The sequence below is a fragment of the Astatotilapia calliptera genome, chromosome 3, assembly GCF_964374335.1.
Source record: "Astatotilapia calliptera chromosome 3, fAstCal68.1, whole genome shotgun sequence".
Lineage (NCBI taxonomy): Eukaryota > Metazoa > Chordata > Actinopteri > Cichliformes > Cichlidae > Astatotilapia > Astatotilapia calliptera.
In genome coordinates, this window is record NC_137424.1 from 27,045,778 (window position 1) to 27,057,201 (window position 11,424).

Genomic DNA, 11,424 nt, shown 5'->3' on the forward strand with positions numbered 1-11,424 from the left:
TCAGTTAGTTGTCTGATAATTAATTTGTCAGCACCTCATCCAGAATTGCAGCACAAAATCCTCTAGTCAAACAAAATCCTCACAATTCTGCCAAGTTGCAGAGAGTGAAGCTTTGATCAGTGCATCTGAAAACTCTATCAAAAGAAGCAATAACTAAGACACATGAGACATGCACTTAGAAAAGAAAGAAAATATCTCCCTGTCATTGGCTTTCATTTGAAAATGAAATTAGAATGACAACATGTTAATATGCTTGCAAATTATTTTAATGGGTTGATAAACATTTGTGGAAGTGCCGATGTAGGGCAGGATGCTTCCTACACCTGTGGCATGCACTTGTGTTTCTGTAAATGAATTGCTTGGACGAAGCGTTTTCCACAGTTATTACAGGGGAATGGTTTTTCTCCTGTGTGAATACGCTGGTGCATTTTCAAGTTCCCTAAGTGAGAGAACCTTTTTCCACACTCATCACAGGGGAATGGTTTTTCTCCTGTGTGGGTGTATTGGTGTCTTTTCAAAGGACTTCGGTGAGTGAAGGTCTTTCCACACTCTTCACAGAGGAATGGTTTTTTTCCACTGTGCCCAAACTGATGCACCTGAAGATGAACTAACTGGGCAAAGCTCTGGCCACACTGATCACAAGAATAGGGTTTTTGTCCAGTGTGCAGACGCTGATGGACCTTCAAACTTAATAGTGTTTTGAACATTTTCCCACACTGCTCACAGAGGTATCGTTTGGTGTGAACTTTTGTGCGCAGATCCAGCTGTTCTTCAGTTGAATCTACCCCCTTCTTATGGTGAGGTCTTCTTTGCATTTTCCCGGTCTGTATATAAAGAGAAAGAAGAGATGGACAGAGTAACAACAATCTACAACCATTTGATCTGATAGACTTCCTCCTTACAAAGACTGAGGTGTTGTGAAAAAGTGGAAATGGGAAATTACTGAAGAGTTGTTGTGTCCTTCTTTCATAAACTCCTCCCGCCAGGTGAGGGATGAAAAACGTGTTTGTAGTCAGAAGATGTTTTGATGCAGTCAGCATGCTCATTACCCCAACAATATTTTGCATATTAATTATACATGTTTTTTACCCATTTATATGTAACTTAAACAGGCTATTTACAAGTAAGCAAAGTAATCCTGTTCACACGTCACCAAATGCAAACACAAACCCACTATTCAACAACGGAAACTCTGTGCTTCCCCATCTGATTCCATAATTGGAGTCAGCAGGGAAACTGCAATTTTAGTGAAAGGTAAGTAAAAATATATCCTGGCTGTACCTGTAATGCCAAAAATGCTAAATTAACTGTTCCCCTGGCCCCTTTGGGAACATTTTTATGTCACTGTGAAGTTTACCTTTCACCTTCACATAAGATAAGATAAGATAAACCTTTATTAGTCCCACACATAGGAAATTTGTTTGTTCACAGCAGAAAGTGGACAGTAAAAAGTTAAGAGCAGCAAAGTCTACTCTTCATTCTATCAGAAACAGTTATCACAGCTCGTACATTTTCTTTTTACACATATATGTAAGCACTGAGCCAAATTTAGTAATGCCAACACATTAAAAGAACAACATTTGTCTCTTATGTATGATACATCTATATATACACTGTAACAGATACTTGTCTTTGAGTGAAGATTTAAGGTGATATAAATAAATAACTGCAACTTGAATCTTTACTGAAGCTCAGTATTTGACACAGAGTTCAAACTCACTGCTGTAATAACTAATAATGATTAATATAATAACTATAATATTGGCCATATTATAGTTACATTACCAAAGTGAGATGATTTTAGTCTCATGAACAACACTATCTAATTGTTATTTACTAGCTAATCTTAAAATGACTGTTCAGTACAGAAATGAAGCCCAACAATCATGTTTGTACAGTCCTGTGGTCTCAGCCTCAGATTCTTATCAAATCACACAGAGCTCATGTAGAAACAAATGTACAAAATATGTTCTCCTTCATTTCTGTCAAACAAAGCTGTATGAAACGTTTCCAAGCCTCGCACTTCCGGCCTTAACGGTCTTTGAGTACGCGGACCTTGAGGACCGTTAAGGCTGCGTACTTTAAAGCTGCAGACCCCGAATTGGGATACAGCCTTAACGTCGTTTTCCTTCGCTATTTAAATTCACAAGCACTACATAATCTCATAGTGCCACCTACCTGGCATTCCTCGGGATCAGCAGTTAATTTTCATGAGGCAATTTTAGGTGGGTTACACTTGGAATGCCATGTCTCTTCCTTATCTAATGTGTCACGTTAAAGTGACTTACCTCTGCCACTGTGAGCATTTGGCTGCTGGTGTTACTCAGTGAATCAGCTCTGACAAACATAAAGATAATAAGTTTAGAGAAAAATTATCCAAATACTGCCTTAAAAACAACAATGATGTTAAGACTTCTCATCCAAGCACATAAATGAAAAACAACATATGTACCTTTAAAATTTAGCTTGAAAATATGATTAAATACTTTAAAGTAGCAATAAGAAAGATAATCAAGTTAGATACTACAAATTTACAGACATTTCGTCTCGTGTTTGTGCCTAGTTTTAAAGATAAACTGGACCTGAAACATGAATTCAATTGAAAATAACACAATTAAAAGGAAAAAAAAACACTGAATGTCCTTTGATTTACTAAAACTACCACTGACCACCAGTTTTTTTCTTACCCTTGGCATGTGAGGGACATTTGTTTTGGTCCTGCTTAATGCTTGCCTTCACTGAACTCTGAGAGATGCACCAATGGTTCCCATGGTATCCAAAGCTGACTCCACTTCATAAGGTTCCAGAAGTGAATTTAAAAATCAACACCAAGTATTTAATGAACCACAAATCCCAGCAGGATAACAACCACTGGTGTTTTTTCCTCCAAACTTTATTTATTCAAAGTCATAAACAAAACAAAATAATAACTAACAACGAAATCAAAAATGACATAAAAGAAATAAAACCCACTCAAACTCATTATTGAACAAAATCAGTTACATTTACATTTCATCTTGTCAGAATATAATACACACAGCATATTAAATTCAACAAGATGAAGTTGTTCATAGTGTATTTGTATTGAGTATTACATAAGATGTATGTAGTTTAAACTCAACTTAAACTCTAACAGATCAACAGATCATGCATTTATAACAGCTCTCCACACAGCCCTTTCTCTAGCATTTTATTTTCATTCATTTTCACTTTCATTAGCAGATGTAAAGAGGGTTTTTTTATATATATATCTTATTAAAAGCCCCTCTGATATGTTATATATATCTATAAAAAAAAATCTGTCTCGCTCATGTCTGCAGTAGGCTCACTTAGCATAGGGGGTCTAGCCTCAGGACCCTTACTGGATACAGACATCCCAGGCGGGAATGAAACTTGCGATCCTCGGCTCCAAAGGCCTGTAGATATATATATATATATATATATATATATATATATATATATATATATATATATATATATATATATATATATATATATATATAAAGATTGACCGCCCACAGGGGCGAGCGGGGAAAGAAAAAAAATAAAATAAAATAAAATTATATATATATATATATAATTTTATTTATTTATTTTTTCTTTCCCCGCTCGCCCCTGTGGGCGGTCAATCTTATATACATATATATATATATATATATATATATATATATATATATATATATATATATATATATATATATATATATATATATAATTTTATTTATTTATTTATTTTTTCTTTCCCCGCTCGCCCCTGTGGGCGGTCAATCTTTCAAGCTCGAGTCCTCTACCAGAGGCCTGGGAGCTTGAGGGTCCTGCACAGTATCTTAGCTGTTCCTAGGACTGCGCTCTTCTGGACAGAGATCTCCGATGTTGTTATATATATATATATATATATATATATATATATTGTCGAGAAAAACATCTTATTTTACTGTCACTATATATCATGCATAAAGCACCGTCATTATTTCATCATTACTTCATTAGTCTGCATCACTTATCATCAGTTTATCATGTATCATTTATCATTTATTTCAGAGCACGCAGGATAAAACCTATTCTAGAAGTAATACTCTATGATGTGGCGAAAACACCAGCAGAAGCTGTGGGTCCAGTCAGGCCCCAGTAAAGTCATATGAGGACACGGTGAACTTTTGTTGGCCGGAAATGGACACTCTCACACAACTACACATTCTACACACTATTGGTTAAGTTCCCAGAAACCCGGAGTGGAAACATCTGGAACATGTTGTTGTTCTTAGCCATAGAAGGACATAGAAGTGAGAACTGACTGATACTTATCATGTGACTTGACGTCATCATTGCAATAAAAACCTAGTGAAGAGACTGTTCGGGGGAGATCGGCTCCAAAAGGCTTGTGATGCTCATCTTCCCCATATGTACATATGTATAATAAAAATCACTATTTTGACATCTACTGAGAGACCATGCAGTCGTTTTGTCTCCTCCTCAAAAACTCGAATCATGACAATATATATATATATATATATATATATATATATATATATATATATATATATATATATGTGTGTGTGTGTGTGTGTGTGTGTATATAACACCCAGCACGCCCCTGTGGGTGGTTTATCCTTCAAGCTCGGGTCCTCTAACAGAGGCCTGGGAGCTTGAGGGTCCTGCGCAGTATCTTAGCTGTTCCTAGGACTGCGCTCTTCTGGACAGAGATCTCTGATGTTGTTCCCGGGATCTGCCACTCGCCTAGCTTGGGAGTCACCGCACCTAGTGCTCCGATTACCATGGGGACCACTGTTACCTTCACCCTCCACATCCTCTCGAGCTCTTCTCTGAGCCCTTGGTATTTCTCCAGCTTCTCGTGTTCCTTCTTCCTGATATTGCTGTCATTCGGAACCGCTACATCGATCACTACAGCCGTCTTCTTCTGTTTGTCTACCACCATTATGTCCGGTTGGTTAGCCACCATCGTTTTGTCTGTCTGTATCTGGAAGTCTCACAGGATCTTTGCTTGGTCATTCTCCACCACCCTTGGGGGCATCTCCCATTTTGACCTTGGGACTTCCAGGTTATACTCGGCACAGATGTTCCTGTACACTATGCCGGTCACTTGGTTATGGCGTTCCATGTATGCCTTGCCTGCTAGCATCTTGCACCCTGCTGTTATGTGCTGGATTGTCTCTGGGGCATCTTTACACAGCCTATACCTGGGGTCTTGCCTGGTGTGATAGACACCAGCCTCTATGGATCTTGTACTCAGAGCTTGTTCAACATCTGCCAGAAAATGCTGAGGATTTTCTATGAGTCTGTGGTAGCCAGTGCGATCCTCTATGCTGTTGCATTCTGGGGGAGCAGGCTGAGGGTCGCAGATGCCAACAGACTTAATAAACTGATCCGTAAGGCCAGCAATGTTGTGGGGATGGAGCTGGACTCCCTCAAGGTGGTGTCGGAGAGGCGGATGCTGTCCAAGATAAAGACAATGTTGGATAACACCTCCCACCCACTCCATGACATGTTGGTCAGTCACAGGAGCTCGTTCAGTGAGAGACTGAGATTACCGAAAAGCACCACTGAACGACACAGGAAATCATTCCTGCCTGTGGCCATCTCCCTGTACAACGCATCCACTTAACACACTGTTTGCTGCTACAACTACACATGTTTCTTTTCCAAATATTTATTTATAAGTGACTTATGTATGTATGTATGTATATATATGTATATATTGTACTATTCTTAGTTAGCGTATTGTCTGTCTTGTCTTAATGTGGGTTTAAAATGGAGCACTGTAACAAAAAATAATTTCCCCCAGGGATCAATAAAGTATTCTGATTCTGATTCTGATTGTTCTCGTGCTGCCATGATTAGTGCCTGTGTGCTGTCTTTCAGTCCAGCTTTGTCCAGCCACTGGTAGGATTTCTGGATATCAGCCACCTCCTCTATCTGCCGGTGGTACATACCGTGCAGGGCCCTGTCCTTCCATGATGGTTCCTTGTCTCCCTCCTCTTTCTTGGGTTTCTGCTGCCTGAGGTATTCACTGAGCACTCGGTCAGTTGGGGCCATCTTCCCAATGTATTCTTGGATGTTCGTTGTCTCATCCTGGACTGTGGTGCTGACACTCACCAGTCCCCGGCCCCCTTCCTTCCGCTTAGCGTACAGCCTCAGGGTGCTGGACTTGGGGTGAAACCCTCCATGCATGGTAAGGAGCTTTCTTGTCTTTATGTCAGTGGCTTCTATCTCCTCCTTTGGCCAGCCTATTACCCCAGCAGGGTACCTGATCACGGGCAGGGTGTAGGTGTTGATGGCCCGGATCTTGTTCTGACCGTTCAGCTGACTCCTCAGGACTTGCCTGACCCTCTGCAGGTACTTGGTGGTTGCAGCCTTTCTAGCGGCCTCTTCATGGTTCCCATTCGCCTGCGGGATCCCCAGGTACTTGTAACTGTCCTCTATGTCTGCAATGTTGCCTTCTGGTAGTTCAATCCCCTCAGTTCTGACTACCTTCCCTCTCTTTGTTACCATTCGACTACACTTCTCCAGTCCGAACGACATTCCAATGTCATTGCTGTATAGCCTGGTAGTGTGGATCAGTGAATCGATGTCTTGTTCACTCTTGGCATACAGCTTGATGTCATCCACGTACAGGAGGTGGCTGACAACTGCTCCGTTCCGTAGTCGGTATCCGTAACCAGTCTTGTTAATGATCTCACTGAGGGGGTTCAGGCCTATGCAGAACAGCAGTGGGGACAGAGCATCTCCTTGGTAGATCCCGCACTTGATGGTGACTTGTGCTATGGGCTTGGAGTTGGCCTCTAGTGTTGTACGCCACATACCCATTGAGTTCCTGATGAAGGCTCTTAGGGTCCTGTTGATCTTGTACAATTCTAAGCATTCCAGTATCCAGCTGTGGGGCATTGAGTCATAGGCCTTCTTGTAATCAATCCAGGCAGTGCACAGGTTGGTCAGTCTGGTCTTGCAGTCTCGGCTGACTGTTCTGTCTACCAGTAGCTGGTGTTTTGCGCCTCTGGTATTCTTGCCAATCCAAGGCCTCAGGTATGGACAGTTTGCTGTATTTCTTATGCACTTTCTTTGCCGCACCCTTCTGCAACTCCGTTAGTTGGCTAACCTCCCTCCGTGCTACTTTGATTTTGCTCTCTAGCCTCCTTCTCCATGGAGGGTACTGCCCCTTGTGGCTGTTCAACTTGTAGCCAAGCATCTCACTGATCACTGCTGCCGTATTGTAGATCAGCTTGTTAGTGTCGGTAATCGTGGTTGTAGGTATAGTCCGTAGTGCTGCATTAACATCATCTAGCAGACCTTCTGAGGGTACTTCACGTAATCTTGGTAACCGGCTACAGGGGATCCAGGTTTCAAGCTGTATATATAAATCTATCTATATCTATATATATATATATATCTATATATATCTATATATATATCTATATATATCTATATATATATATATCTAGATGGATAGATGGATGGATGGATGGATGGATGTGTGTATATATATGCACATACATATTTCTGACAAAGGACCCACACAGGATTTCTGTGCTAGTGAAAGTTTTTATTTTGCTTGAACAGCAGTTTCTCCTGTGTTTCAGCACAGGTAACTCTATGAGCTTTTACTTCCCTAGCTGCTCGACTCACATTCCTCTCTTGTCTGTTTTTGTCATCACTGTATATAGAGGAGAGAGAGTCATTAGTCCCAGTACACACACCTCTGTCCTCACCTCGACGCCTGTGGATTAGGTTTGTTCCAACACTCGGCCAGATTGGACTTTAACAATTTTGGAGGCAGTTGCAGTTTTTGTGGTGTGGCAGGTCATACTTTCCTGCTGTGGAAAGCTGTGAGGGGGCGAGCTTAATTTGGAACAATGTCTGGTTGAGTTTTAGCCAAAAAAGAGAGTTTTTCTAATTCTCTTTTGGGATGGTTGAGGGGACGACTTGGACACAGTAAAGAGCTTCAACTCCATTATTTTGGGCTGCAGCTGGTAGTCCTTGTTTTACTTGTTAGCCTTGGTGAGCATGGCTTACCCATTTTGCTATTTGCTGCAGGTTCTACAACTCACAGCACAGATCCTCTTTGAAGTAGGGTCTCTGAGTGAATGATACCGAGCACAGCTAAAATCTGGCTAACAAGCCAGCTATTACGAAACCAAAATAAGCAGTGCTACCTGGTTAGGAGGGACTGAACTTTAAAAATAAGAAAGAAGGGGGCATTGTAGGTAACTTTGTCCTGTCAAAAACCTGAAAAATGCTAAATGAAAAATACATCTCAGAGGCCAGTATTATACCTGGGCAGCCTGTGTGGGAGAACCCCATCAGTATTGGTTGGAGTTTAATTTTAATTTTAATTTTTTTTTAGAGGTTTCATAAATTGGTCCATCGATGGTGCTGATCTCATCTCAGTGTTGACTTCTAGTGGCTGTAATAAAACAGATGGTCTGATATTTTTTTCTCTGAAATGTTGAAAGGGTTGAAGGATTAGGGCCAAACTTTCCGATTAAGAGCACATTAGTCTGGTCTGAATTTCCTTGTGCTGTCTGTGTAACAGTGTCATCAGTTTAAATCACTGAAGGATCGGTGCTGTACATCACCTGAAAGTGTATTTCCTGTCAGAATGGATCTACAGAGCCTCACGGCCATCAGTTACTATAAGTGTAGGGTTTAAAATCATCACTCATGTGAATTTGTGACTCTACAGGCCTCAGATTACTGAGGCCTATAAACCTACTTATCTTCATTAATATGTCCTCAGAAAGCCCAAGTCCTCATGCAGTTTACAGGCTACATATGAAAGTGTCACTCCTGCAGTCATTCATTCCCAAAACCTGCATCTTCCATGTTTGTTGGCAGGGTCCCCAACCATGTGTTCATTTCTAACTTAACTATAACACACACACACACACACACACACACACACACACACACACACACACACACACACACACACACACACACACACACACACACACACACACATATTTGCTTTCTAATGCATCATTGAATGTGCTTTATAAATAATACTTGTTTTTCTCCATCTACTCATTGCATTGTTTATTTGATTATACCTCTTCTTTGCCTTGCAGTGAAAGAATGAATGAACAACATTCCTCCCTTTCTGTGTTCCCTTTCTCTGCAATCAGTGTAAGCCGGTGCTGTGGCTGAGCTTCGCCAATATACCAAGAAACTACGAAATCAGGAAGGGAAAAATACATTTTTACTGCACTGGGTTTACTGATTTGGTTGGACTAATGATTGCCTGATTATCAAGGGGCAGCTTTGTTATCCCTTCAGGTTTCATGCAAGTGAAGCAGCGATCAAAAAGTTACCCGTCTTGCAAAGAGCTGAAATACTTTTTTTCTACAGCTCATGGAACAGAAAAGGCATTCAGACGTCTTTTTGTGCAGCTGATGTTCTCTTTGTTTTTGATTATCTTTACCAGTCAGCTCCTTTGTTCTGGTGGCGCAGGAATAAGATACAGCTCCTCCCTGCTCCCATCAGATCCACACCAAATCCAACACCAACTATCCTTGCTGTTCCCCCTTTTTTTTCCTCTGGGGGTTTCAATTCTTGCATTTTCCACTCAACATATACTTAAATCCTTAATCTTTTACCATTGATAAGATAAAAGCTTATCACAATAGAAAGGAACACAGTTTTATTTTTTTTAATCACAGGTTTGCAGGAAAAGCCTGCACCAAAGGATGAAGGGAAACAGTTTCTGACCATCACTCAAAAGCTTAGTATTGTTTCTGTAAATTGAGTTGCACCGTGCTCACAGTAGAATGCAGAATGACTTCCTCCCATGAGTGATAACGTAAAGCCCGGGTTTAGGCAGGATATCTTCTTCCGTCCTGGAGGAACAATAAATGGGGATTAATATGCTGCGTGACAGAGAAATGGAGGACTGAGGTTGCTGCCTCTCGTAGCGACACATGATCAGCGCAGGGAATTTATTCCTGCTTGTGACACTCAGGTATGTGCGTGTGCTATTTGTCTCATCTGGACTCACACTTCAAGCACAGACACACAACAAGTTACTTCATTCCCCCTCAGCTGATTATGGATACAAATACATGCAAATTCAACTTGGCCTTGGTTTGTGTCTATGGCAGTAAGGACGGACCCGACCACATAGTTCACACTTTTGACACCCTTTTTTTCCCAGTTGCAGCTTTTCAGCCGCCAGCCACACATACACACAACAACAACAACAAACTCATCAGGTCCCAGCACGTTGAATATGGGAGGCCTCCCTCACACCCCCACGTGGGGGTCGCATCCCTTTCTTTGTTGTGTCAAAGGGTCTACCTTGCAATGTAAGGCGCCTTGAGGCGACCTGGGTTAGGCTTTGTGGTAAAGTTTGAGTTTAGCTGATTCTCACTCGTTACAAGACTTCATTTGAAATGTAACATCCTTTAGCCTTTTTTCCTGTTTCCCATGTGTCTAAAACAAAATGTGACCATAACCTGGATTTTAACACTAGCTATTTAAAACTCATACCAAAAACCTGTTAGACTTGTAAAGGTCCTTTCATTCCTAAGCTACAATTCTTGCTTACATTGGAATGCAGTCTGGGTAGCGATGTCACTCTCTAGGCAGTGAAGATGGCATCACTGTTAACACTGTTAACACTGCTATCGCATAAATTATGCTCTGTATGCTTCACGTCTAAAGTGCATAGTGCATGCACATCTCTAAAAGTGTGCTTAAAGCCCACAAATTGAATTGGCTTTCTAGTCTGACTGATATCCAGATAGCAGAGACATTTAAACCTAATCTGGGCGATGTTTGGCACTTAGTTACAGCGTTGAAAAGTATCCTGTTGGATCTGTGGCTGAACTGCTGCCATCAGTCAGTTTGGGTCCATAGAAAACTAGGCCACATTCATTGCTACTGTTGATGGAGCAGCCTGACATTTATTGAACTGGGAGGCTCTTGTATTGCAAGGGTGTGTTCTTTCACATACTTTTCTGCTCTGTAAATAGTCACAGCTGCTTTTGACATGTTTAAACAGTTTGATCAATTTGTTTGTTAGTGTTAACTAAAAGATGAGCAAATATTAGACTTAAATGTATGTGCTTAGTACTGCTCTATTTCCAAAATGTGCCATCTGTACATGGACATGTTTCTTGCCAACAGGTTGATATTTGTTATACTGAGTAATAGTGATGGCACAGTTTGTGAGATAATCCAAGGGGATAGGTTGTGTCATAAAAAATAATTCAAGTAATATTCTCTTTCTCATGTTTTCCTCTTGTGGACACAGGGAATCCAATTAAGCATAACAATACAAAATGTTAAATGCAATTTTAACATGATTTTGCCAGGTGTGCCACTTAAAAGTCAGGAGCAAAGCATGTTTTCAGTCAAATGAATGAACAAATATGTCTGCCTTCTTTTTCCACTTTTTCACTTTATGTGTTT

The 11,424-nt window shown here is 40.7% G+C and overlaps 1 long non-coding RNA gene across 1 annotated transcript; it reads right to left on the minus strand.

Moving 5' to 3' along the window:
- Positions 1–437: 437 nt before the first annotated feature.
- LOC113016239 (uncharacterized) lies at positions 438–3,035 on the minus strand. Its single transcript, XR_013906937.1, has 3 exons — positions 2,688–3,035; positions 2,289–2,337; positions 438–824 (listed from the first exon to the last, which is right to left on the minus strand). It is a non-coding gene; the product is annotated as an uncharacterized LOC113016239 (long non-coding RNA).
- Between the last annotated feature and the right edge of the window lie 8,389 nt (positions 3,036–11,424).